This window comes from Harmonia axyridis, chromosome 1 (assembly GCF_914767665.1).
Source record: "Harmonia axyridis chromosome 1, icHarAxyr1.1, whole genome shotgun sequence".
NCBI lineage: Eukaryota > Metazoa > Arthropoda > Insecta > Coleoptera > Coccinellidae > Harmonia > Harmonia axyridis.
Window position 1 is genome coordinate 48236798 of NC_059501.1, and position 12726 is coordinate 48249523.

The 12726-nt window shown below is 33.9% G+C and overlaps 1 protein-coding gene across 1 annotated transcript in view; it reads right to left on the minus strand.

Moving 5' to 3' along the window:
• Window positions 1-12726, minus strand: part of LOC123673051 — a 928323-nt gene that overhangs the window by 839084 nt on the left and 76513 nt on the right. The gene's annotated exons all lie outside the window — the stretch shown is intronic.

A 12726-nucleotide genomic window follows, 5' to 3' on the forward strand; every position in this document is an offset into this window, starting at 1 on the left:
ATCATCACGTGGTCGACAACTGACCTACAAGAAATGGACAGAGCAATAAGATGTATGCTCACGAAACATGGAGTCCACCACCCTCATTCCTCGACGATAAGACTATATCTCCCACGTCATCAAGGAGGTCGAGGGTTATTGAGCCTGGAGAAAATCCATCAGGAGAACATCACCACATTATGAAATTACTTTCTGAAAAAAAACTCACCTTTCTTCCGGGCAATTCAGAAAGCGGATAAGGATATCTCGGCTTTGCGCCTCTCGGGATCATACCCCCAATCGGTAGATCGTACAATAGAGGATCTCACTGAGGAATGGTGCTCCAAAGCCTTGCACGGAAGATACCCTGCTTGCCTGAAAAAGGAAAATATAAATAAAAAGGAGTCGTTAACTTACCTGACAGCAGGGTACCTCTTTCCGGAGACAGAAGGTCGACTAATGGCAATACAGGATCAGGTGATTCCCATAAGAATGTACCAGAAAAATATTGCCAAACTCGACGTACCATCTGATCGCTGTCGCAAATGTTCCCAAGCACCTGAAACATTACAACATGTAACTTCATCTTGTCCTATACTTGCTCCAAGAGATTACCTGGAGAGGCATAACTCCATGGCGAAGATCTACCACCAACAGATTGCGTTGAAGCTGGGTTTAATCCGGGAAAACCTACCAACTCACATATATGTTCCAAAACCTCTCCTACAGAATGCACGCTACAAACTATATTGGGACTGCACCTTAGTAACGGATCGAGCGGTGATGCATAACAGACCTGATATCGCGCTCTTCGATACTGAACAAAAAACATGTATACTCATAGAGTTCACGATCCCGGCGGACGATAACATCACGAAAGCTTACACGGAAAAAATAACCAAATACGGTGACTTGGCATTCCAACTACGTGAGCTCCACAATTTGAGGACGATCAGCATTTTCCCGATGATCATATCGGTGAATGGCTTGGTGGAGACACACCTGCTGGAGAATACTAAGAGATTGTGCCTGGAACCTGATGTCATTTCAGCTTCCCAAAAGCAAGTGATCCTGTCTACCACCCGAATCGTTAGAAAATTTCTACAAGGATTCTGAACACTATTTTGATCTTGACAATGTGTTTGTCCGATTGAAATTAAACCAAACCCGAAGAGATGGTGGAAGAAAAAAAAAATATATATATATATATATATATATATATATATATATATATATATATATATATATATATATATATATCGTGAATCTATTAAGGGAATTCGACTGATAGAGTATTTGAGACTAATTTACTTGAAAATTTGCGTTAATTGATGAATTTTAAATTATTAAGGAGACAACCTCAAATTCTTAACCCTGAGGAAGGAACCAATCAGTTCCGAAAGCTTGGTATGAATAAAGAGTAAAACCGAAATCCTTCTTATCAATCGAATTCCCTTAATAGATTCACGATATTTATAGTACGACTGTTATCTGGAGACAATAATAATATATATATATATATATATATATATTTTTTTTTTTTTTTTTTTTTTTTTTTTAATAATCACTGTTTGCAACAGGTTTTACCCATACTTGTCGGACTGGTCGTCAAGACAAGAATGGCAGCTACGATTCCTGCAGGAATTTTCGTACGATCCTGGTTGTACTGAGGATTACCTGTTTCTGCGAGCTTGAGATGACTTCGCGGGGGAGACACAGTCTATCTGTATTTCCAATAAGGTGCTCCTCCACGAGTCCGTTGACAGAAATAATCAGCGGGAGTATGCTGATCGACTTGAGCTTGTACAGTTCGCGCAGTTGAAAGGCAAGATCGGCGTACTTTGACAATTTCTCCGTATACGCTCTCGTGAGGTTATCGTCGGCAGGTATCGTGAAATCCAGTAGCAGACATGTTTCCCTCTCCATGTCGAATAAAGCAACATCCGGTCTGTTATGCGCGACCCCTCTATCTGTGATAAGTGTAGCATCCCAGTATAGCTTATAGCGTTGGTTTTGCAGGAGCGTCTTGGGCTGATACAAGTGTTTCTGCTCTTCATTCTGGATTAGACCAAGTTTTAAGGCTAGTTGTTGGTGGTAAATTTTGCCCATGGCATTATGTCTATCTAAATAATCTCTTGATGCCAGGATTGTGCATGAAGAGGTCACATGCTGTATGGACTCCTGCGCCTGGGAACATTTTCTGCATCGATCGGATGGAATATTCTGCTTCGTTATATGCTTCAGGTACATTCTCGTTGGCATGACCTGGTCCTGGATTGCCATGAGCCGCCCCTCTGTCTCAGGAAAGAGATATCCCGCACGCAGGTAGGTAAGAGATTCACTTTTATTGATGTTTTTACTTTTCAGATGTCCAGGATATCTACCTACGAACAAACAATCTCATGGCTCTAGAACAGGGTGGTGGGCGAATTAAAACAAAAGGCTCCAAGGAGCTCCTGGTTATTGACTACATAATCACTAAACAGGCACGTAAGAAACTGAGGAATATCTCAGTCGCGTGGGTAGACTATCACAAAGCGTTTGACTCGGTACCTCACTCCTGGCTGCTAAGGGTTCTCGAAATTCATGGCATCGATAAGGGAATCATCAATCTCTTGGACTTCCTAATGTGTACCTGGAGAACCTCCCTCTCTGTCCGTGTTGGAGATGAGATAAAAAAGTCAAACAATATCGAGATAAATCGAGGTGTTTTTCAGGGCGATACTCTCAGTGCTGTCTGGTTCTGTATGGCACTCAATCCTCTGAGCATGCTACTCAAGAACACAAAATACGGATACATCATTGACAAGCCTAGACAAATCCGAGTTAATCATAGTTTGTATATAGATGATCTCAAATTATATGGAGCCAACTCTGATCAGCTGAGAAGACTTATAGAAATAGTCTCGCAGTTCAGTGACTCTATCGGTATGAGTTTTGGGATTGAAAAGTGTGCGACCCTGGACGTGATACGCGGAAAAATCCAAAACGAAAGGCTTGCAACGACGTTGATGAATCAGACAGTCATACCATCTTTGGGCGTAGGAGATTCATACAAGTATTTGGGAGTCCAGCAAGCTTTGGATATTCAGACATCGGAAATGAAGAAAATTTATAAGCAAAGATTGATCAAAAGAATAACAATCCTTCTGAAGTCGAAATTGAATGCTCGATCACTTTTTACTGCCATTAATATCTGGGCAATGCCCACAATAACATACTCATTTGGGATTTTGACTTGGTCGACAACGGAACTGAAAGAAATGGATAGAGCGATAAGATCCCTACTGACACAATCTGGAGTACACCATCCCCACTCATCGGTGATCCGCCTGTACCTGCCACGCCATCAAGGGGGCCGGGGCTTGCTCAGCTTGGAGGATGTCCACAAGGAAAATATAAAATCATTACGGAAGTATTTCCTTGAAAGGAACTCACCATTTTTCCGGGCAATCCGCGAAGCGGACCAACATCTGTCGGCTCTAAGACTCTCAGAACCAGACGTTCAATGTTCTGATCGATCAATGGAGCAGCTTATTGAAGAATGGAATGCTAAAGCATTACATGGAAGATATCCTGGATGCCTGAAAAAAGAGGAAGTTAATAGGGTGGAGTCATTGACTTACCTGAGAGCCGGATACTTGTATCCAGAAACCGAAGGTAGGCTCCTGGCAATACAGGATCAGGTAATGCCAACCAGGATGTACCAGAAATACATCGCTAAGCTGGACATTCCCTCCGACCGCTGTCGCAAATGTCTCCGGGCTCCTGAGACGATACAACATATAACATCTTCCTGTCCCATCTTGGCACCAAGAGAGTATCTTGAGAGACATAATTCCATGGCAAGAATCTACCATCAGAAGATAGCACTGAATTTGGGTTTGCTCCGGGATGAAACCCCAAACCATCTATATGCCCCGAAAACTCTGATGGAAAATGCGAGATCTAAACTCTACTGGGACTCTGCATTAGTAACGGACAGAAATGTGATGCATAATAGACCCGACATCACACTTTTCGACAATCAAAGAAAAACGTGTATGTTGTTGGAGTTCACAATCCCGGCAGATGACAACATTACAAGAGCATACACTGAGAAAATTACAAAGTACGGTGATCTGGCATTTCAGCTAAAGGAGATGTATGACCTGAAAAAAATTAGTATTCTTCCATTAATAATATCAACTAATGGAATGGTGGAAGCGCACTTACCTGAGAACACAAAACGATTGTGTCTGCAACCTGATGTTGTCTCTACCTCCCAGAAGCAGGTCATCTTAAGTACAACCCGAATTGTTAGGAAGTTTCTGCAAGGTTTCTGAGCATGGTGTTAACTTTGATGAATCATCCAGTTAATGTCAGATATCCCTTATAGGTGATAATTAAAAAAAAAAAAAAATATATATATATATATATATATATATTGTTGTATTCCTCTTTGGAATAATGCACGATGTAGAAGAAAGAATAGCAGGATTGCTGTCACCAGGGCAGCTTTATTAAGGAAAGCTCCGTAAAACTTGATGAGATGAGAAGAAAAGGGTTTGCTGAGGGTAGATGCGATGATGGGTTGAGTTCACTTGTAGTTACACTTAACTTTCACTTATTAGGGTTTTTTAGGAGATGCACTCGTTAAGGAAGAATACGAAATATTATGTAGAACGATATTTATTAAGATTCTCGACGGAAAGATAAGATATGAACTGATGGAAAGAAAGATCGGAACTGATCGGATCAGAGGAAAGATTAGAACTGATTTAATGGCGGTGTGCTGCTTCTTTTATATTGATATGATAAATGCTGCTGTCAGCAGAAAGTAATAATGAATAGGCTTATTGTTATAGGGGTTGCCAACACCTCCCCCCTAAAAAGATTTTTGATTACATTTTTTAAATGAAGAGCAAAAATCTAGAAGCAACAGATCACCTTACAAAACATAAAAATATCTAAGTTATGGAGCTGGTACATCGGTACAGTTATAGAAATATTATTATAAATAACAAATGAATCAATAAAATAAGAGAACATGGCATTTTCCAGAATTAAAATATTAAATATGAAAACATTAATTATCATGAAAATTAAGAATGTTATTAAAATATAAAAATATGTTGAGATTATTGAAATTCAAAATTCTTTTCAAAAGTTCAAGGTAAGCTGAAAATAAAGTTATAAAGGATTAATCTTGATTCCTTGGAGTCTCTTGGATCTTCTCATTGACTGGGATCCGGTGCTGATGGCATCTTCAGAAGGACGTGAAGTAGAAGGTTTAGGGTAGTTGAGACGCTCTAACTCTACATCGTAGAAGACTGGAATTGGTTGCTCGACTGGCGTTGTACAGCATTGATTGAATATCTGAAAACATGGACTTCCTTCGATTGCTCTGGGTTTCTTGGTACAGCAGAGGTATCTTCTTAAGAATTGAAGGAAACCACACCATTTTAGAATGTTGTAACCAATGATGAGAGTGATCAAGCCAAGTATTATTGGAATTATTGTTTGAAGCCATGATGAATGTTGAATCACAAAGGGTTTGTTCAGTTGTTGTTGAAGTTGCTCATCAAATTCACTTAGTTTGTGTTGAGCATATTGTAACTCATGAAGATTAATTTGTGTGAATTTGAGAGGTTCCAAATGTATGGAGTTCAGAGTAATATTTTCTTTTAATTTTTCACAACAGTCATCGTCGACTATATTTGTAGAAGGAATTTCAAAACTTGAATTAGTAGACATCAAAATAGAATTGGTTTCAAGATTGACTTGGTTGGTGAAGGCTTTACAATTTTGATTAAGTTCTAAGGTTCCCATTTGCTTGATAACTTCATTTTTCAAAGGATCTTCATCGCAAATAATCGTTAGTTGGGTTGGAGTAGAAACAGAAAATAACCATAGATTGTTGTCAATTTCATGCCAGATTTCAGCGTCAGCAATTAAATTTCTTGTGTTACATGACTTTGGAATTGATTTTCTCACAGCAGATATTAATTGAACTTCACATGCAGCATCGGTCTTTCTAAGGGTAGGCATCTTCTTGCATATCCATTCCTTTGGATGGTATTCTTCACAATTTGCCAAAGTATCGACCATCAAATAACTAGTTCTCATATGGGAGATAAGGAGAAAGGATTTGGATGGTTCAATATAGGAAAATAAAGTATTATCATTTTTGTGTGGAGTAGGTAAAGACAACATATGATAAATGTCAAGTTTTTCAAGAGAAGCAAGAGGTATCTCAAAAGCAATAATTAATAAGTCTTTTGTTAGAAATGATTTTAAATTCATGATTTTATAATAAAGATAAACATTTTCAATATTAAGAGAAATTGGAAGAGTGAACTTTGAAGATATAATTGATAATTCATGGAGCAATTGTTCTGGAAAAAGTATTCTATAACTTATAATACCATGTTGTAATAAAATGAAATCATTGACATAATTTTCAAGAGTATTCAATACTTCATCAGTCATTTCTATAAGTAACAATAAATGATTGGCGATATGAGTTTCAATTTCAAAAGATTCTTTCATTCTCTCTACTTGTTTTGAATAAACGTAGAATGCTTTCAAATTATTATTGAGGATTTCGATATTTTCATTCATTTTACGAAAAGAACTGTTGAAGTTAGAAATAGTTGAAGATAAAATGGAAATTTGTTGTTGCATTAATACTTTAGTTTGTTTATTATTATTGATTAGTTCATTTATTGAATCTGAATAAAATTCAGCATCATTTGAATCAGGGGTACCGATAAACCATTTGATTGCTGTGCCAACTCCATTTAAAATACCGCGTTTCTTTCTTTGAGGAGATATTTGATGAGAAATTGTTTTGTATAATTGTTTGATAAGATTCATTTTTGTTTTAACATAATTTAATTGATTTTTACAATCACTTGAAATGTGATCAGCCATTGCAATTTTACATATATTTGAGGAAGCCGTGTAATAAAGAGAAATATGTTCTACTTGAAATTTAATGTTGGTTAAATTATGATACGTCAGAAGAGTAAATCGATTGTTTGAAATTTGCGCTTTTCCTAGATAATGAAATAACAGACCCGAGGAAGAATCAATAGAGGATATTTTATATTTGTTTTGATGTGCTCGGATTGGGGCTAGGAATATGAATGCAAGGAGGAGAAGAACCGTGGTCTTCATTTTCATCTGAAATTACATAAGGTTTTAATTGATTAAAATGATAGGTTTTCAATTTTGTTCTACTTATTCTTAAAGAGGCTGTTTGATTATTATGAATTTGTTCTATTTTATAAGGACCTTTATAATTTGGATTGAGTTTCTTATTCGTTGCCTTTGAATGATTGTCATACAATAATACTAGATCTCCTTCGTTAAAAGCATATGTTCGATTATGTGATTTATCATAATATTCTTTCGATTTATTTTTTGATTTAATCAGGTTTTCACGTGCCGTTTCCCTTAAAATTTTCAATTTATTAGTTATATCGGTTGCAAGTTCCGAATAATTTGCTAAAGGTTTAGGTTTGTTAATTTGAGACGGTATTCTTGCTCGTTGTCCGAAAACTAATTCATAAGGGGTTTTCTGAGTTGATTTATGAATTGATGAATTATAGGTGAAAGTAGCAAAATTTAAAAATTCATCCCAATTATCAGTGTCTTTATTTATATAGCATTTAAAATAATCCTTCAGAGTTAAATGAGTTCTTTCTAATGAACCTTGAGTTTGTGGATGATATGGAGTAGATTGTTTATGTTTAATTGACATCAATCGATTGATTTCTTTAAAGATATTTGAGGAAAATTCTACACCTTGATCAGTGAGGATTCTATCAGGAAATCCGAATTGTGTACAAAATTTAAGAAAATAAATTGCTACGGTTTTAGCATCATGAGTATTCAAAGAATATGCTTGAATAAATTTTGTAAGATCATCTTGAATGGTTAAAATGAATCGATTATTATTTTTGGTGTTAGGAAGTGGACCTACGATATCTAGTGCAATTTGTTCACAAAATTTAGTTGAAGTGGTTGTTATAATCATTGGGCTTTTATTATGTTTGAAATCAATTTTTGATTGTTGACAGATTTTACATTTCTTAATATATTGCCTTATTTCATCTTTCATGTTTTTCCAAGAATATAATTGTTTGATTTTCTCATAAGTGCGTTCGAATCCTTGATGACCACCTAGAGGTGAATCATGATTTTCAAATAAAATTTCTTTAATTAAGTTTTCATCATGTACGAATATACGTTCTTCAGATAAAATTTCATAATCGAAATCACGGAATAGGAAATATAAAAGACTATAATAAGTTTCTTCTCGAATGACTGAATTTTGTTTGGATAAAGCTATATTTGGAATGACGAATTTCTGAATACCATTATATTTTAAAAGAAGTCGAAGATTGAATAAAGTTTCGAATAAATTTTCATAAAGAACAGATTCATCATAAAATTCTTTCAGAAATATAATATAAATAGATTGTTGAGGTAATCTTTTAACAACTATATCGGATATCTTCGAACGAGTAGGTAAATCTGAAAATTTTGATTTTAAATAGTCTGAGAATTCATTAGAATCAGAAAGGTCACATGACATTGGTATTATAAAGTTTTTTATTTGTAAAATAGGAATATTAATTAATTTTGGTTTTGGAATTTGAACTTCCCTTTGATGAAAATTCTTGAAATTGTCGAAAGTTAGTTCTTCTTCATTAATTGAATGGATAATTTTGGTTGAATCTTGATTTGAAAAATTATAAATTGATATCTTAATATTGGAATCTGAGAAAACATATTGAATCATTTTAAAAATTTTAGGCCAATATAATTTATCTAATCCACAAGCAATTCGTGGTAAAGCCAAATGAGTATCTTTATTTTTGATGCATAATTTTTTGAGATTTAGAAGTGAATTGAACACTGTTTTATAGGATGGTTTTTCATGATAAAATTCTTTAGTTATGAGATAGTAAATGTTTCGATTCTTATGTCGAATTTTTGCAACTTGTCCAACTGATTTATTTTGAGATGAAAGATTTTTTATTTGTCCAAATTTATTTTTGAAAGAAAGAGCAATTCCTTTTCCCATATGGAAATCTTTAGAAACACAATGACCTAGAGAATATTTTTCAGGTGAATTGAATAAATCATCATTAATTTCCAAAATATTAGAAGGCTGCTCGATTTTATTTTGTTCATATAATTAAAGAAAATCACCGAAGGAATTTTGACTGATTGAATTTATTTTTTCAGGAATGATTCTACTTAAAGCATCAGCGTTTTGATTTAATTTTCCTTTTTTATAAACAATTTCGTAATCATAATCCATTAATTTTAATCTCCATCTAACTAAACGACTTGAAGGTTCTTTACAATTTTTAAGCCAGACTAAAGGTTTATGATCTGTGCAAATAATGAATTTTTGTCCATAAAGATATGGTCTAAAATGTTTACATGCTTCTACAATAGCCAGAAGTTCTTTTTCAGTGGTTGAATAATTTCGTTCTGCTTTATTGAGCGTTTTAGAAAAATAACTAATTGGAAGGTCTTTTCCGATTGTTCCTTGAGATAAAATAGCACCGATTGCATCATTTGAAGCGTCAGTAGTTAATATGAAAGTTTCTGAAAAATTTGGAAATTGAAGGATTGGTTCTTTTGAAAGTAGTTCCTTAAATTGATCGAAAGATTTTTGACATTTATTGGTCCATTCAAATTTTTGATTTTTCTTTAATAAATTGGTCAATGGTTTTGCGATAGCTGAAAAATTTTCAATGAATTTCCGATAGTAACCGATAAGTCCTAAAAATGATTTGATTTCCTTAGCAGTTTTGGGTATTGGAATGTTTTTAATAGTTTCAATTTTCTTTGGATCTGGTTGTACTCCAGATGCAGATATATGATGTCCTAAATAAGATATTTCTTTACATAAAAATTCGCATTTGTCCGGTTGTAATTGTAAATTATGACGTCGCAATTGTTCAAACACGGTTTCTAATTTCCGATTGTGGTCTTCTAAAGACGAACCATAAACTACAACATCATCTAAATAACAAAAACACATATTTCCTTGAAGTCCAGATAAAACAATATTCATTAATCGTGCTAAACGACTTGGGCTGTTTTTAAGTCCCATAGGCATTCTATTAAATTCGAAAAGTCCTGAAGGAGTTGCAATTGCAGTTTTAAATTTATCATTTTCTTCTAATTCAATTTGGTAAAATCCCGAAGCAAGATCTAAAGTTGAAAAATATATAGCATTGCCTAATTGATCTAAAATATTTTCAATATTTGGAAGTGGATAAGAATCACCAATTGTAATTTCATTTAACTTTCGAAAATCGCAAACAAGTCTCCATTTTTGTTTTCCTGAAGCGTCCATCTTTTTAGGTACTATCCAAATAGGTGAATTCCATGGAGAATTCGACGGTCTTAAAATATTTTGATCTAACATTTTTTGTATTTGAGCATTAGCTTCTTTTTCATGAATTTTAGGTAATCGATAAATTTTTGAAGAAATTTGAGTATTTGTTGTTGTCGGAATACTATGTTTCATAGTTGATGTACAATTTAAATTATCACCAGGTAAAAAGAATAAATCAGAATAATTTTCACAAATTTTTATAATGGATGATTTTTCTTCAGTATTTAAATGATTTAATCGAAGAGTTTCTTTTAATAATTTATGACGTTTAGTTGTCTCAAATTTAGAGGAATTATAAGGTTTAGAATTAGTAAAATTTATGAATTTTTCCGGTTGAATTTTTTCTAATTTGAAAAAAGGTTTATCAATTGTAACAGATTCAAAATCCAAATTTAGAATAGGTATTTTTGCTATCGAATTTTGATTATTGACTAAAATATTAGGAATATAAACGTTCGGAGAAATTTCGGTTCTTTCAATAAGTCCATGATGTAGATTATTCGAAATATTAACTTCAGCGATATATTCTGAGCGAGGAGGAATGATAATTTTATCAATAGGGATAGTGTTATTGAATTTAATAATGCGAGTATTCATTGAAACTGATTTGTCTGCGTAATTAATTATTACATTGTGGTCCTCGAAAAAGTCTGAGCCTAGCAGTCCATCATAATGAGATTGAATTTTATTTGCATTGATAACATTGAATTTATGCTTGATATCTAAATTGTCCAATGATAAGTTAACAATAGTGGTCCCTAAGGTTTCAATTGGCATATCCGGATTGATACCGTTGACAAGAATAATCTCTCCTATATTGACATAAGTTTTTTCAGGATTAAATGCTGAGTGTTTAACTATAGAGCATGCAGCTCCAGTGTCGATTAAAAAAGTCATATGAGATTTAGATGCATTTTTTACTTTAAATGAAAGAGTGTACAATTGATTCGAAGGAACAATATTATGAACAAACGATTTAAATGGAATGCCGGTGAAATTAATTAATCGGTTTCCTGGGCATTCGTCAGGTCCGACATTTTCAAGTTTAAATGGTTGATTTTAGAATTATTTTGATTTCGTTTAAAGCAATCATTTATCAAATGTCCTGATTTTTTACAATAATTACAGAATTTAAAAGAGGATGCATTTGGATTGAGGTTTTGATTCTTAGAAGGAGTATTAGAAGTAGAAGGATGAGGATGATTTTGATTCACATAATTCGGTCTATAATTAGAGCTAAAATTCCTTGTATTAGACATATTATTATTTCGTGAATAATTAGGGTTGGTATTTCCTTGATTATATTTATGACGAAAAAAATTATTTTGATTAAAATTTCTTTGATTAAAGTTTCTTTGATTAGAGTGCGTTCCACGTTGAAAATTATTATTCTTTGGAATTATTTTTGATTTCGTATAATTAATAAGTTTTTCTTCCTGAAGAGCTATTGAATACGCTTCATTCAAATCACTAATATTACGTGCCCTTAACATTTGACTAATTTCAGGTTTACAATGAATAATGAATCTACGAAGTGCAGTTTGTTGAATTGCTTTTTTCAATCCTGGAATTTCTCTATCTGAATAAGTGTTTAAAATTTCTGCTTGAATGCATTCATTTTTAATTTTTTCTAATCTTTTGAAGAAATCAGTTATTGATTCTGAGAAATATTGTTTGATTGTTTCTAATTCTTCATGAATTTGAACTAAATGTTTGGTTTGACCATAAAATTGTTTTAAAACTATTTTTAAATCATGCCAAGATTCAATATCAGATAATTCTAATTCATTAATTACTTCGGTAGATAATTGTGAAACTACATATAAAAAGAGAGTTGGAGTTTGTTGTGGGCTTGCTAATTGGAATGCAGAATTTGTGTTTTGAATAAATGTATTGAGTTCAGATCTTTCCCCAGAAAATGGCTTAATGAATTTGAATAAGAGTTCAGTTGGAAGATTTAAATCATCACCTTCTTCCGAAATATTATCATTATTTGTTGTATGAACAGACATTTTAAAGGATTTATATAGGAATTATATGAGAACAATTATTTGAGAATACGATAATATAGCAAATTGACTTACTTGTCGTCTGTTTATTTGAAGAGAAAAAAAACTGTGTGTAGACCCCGATGGTCCGGTGAATCTTCAGACTCAGTAGCACAGTGGGTTGCTTCTGCGTAGACACCCGATGGTCCGGTGGATCTTCAGACCCAGTAACAGAAGTGGAGTAGCAGGGTGGTTTTGGAGGGTTGCGTAGAGGGTACGACCTATGAACAGCTATGCTGAAGTGGAGGAATCCTGGTCCAATACTCTGTGCGTTGACTCCCTATGGTCCGG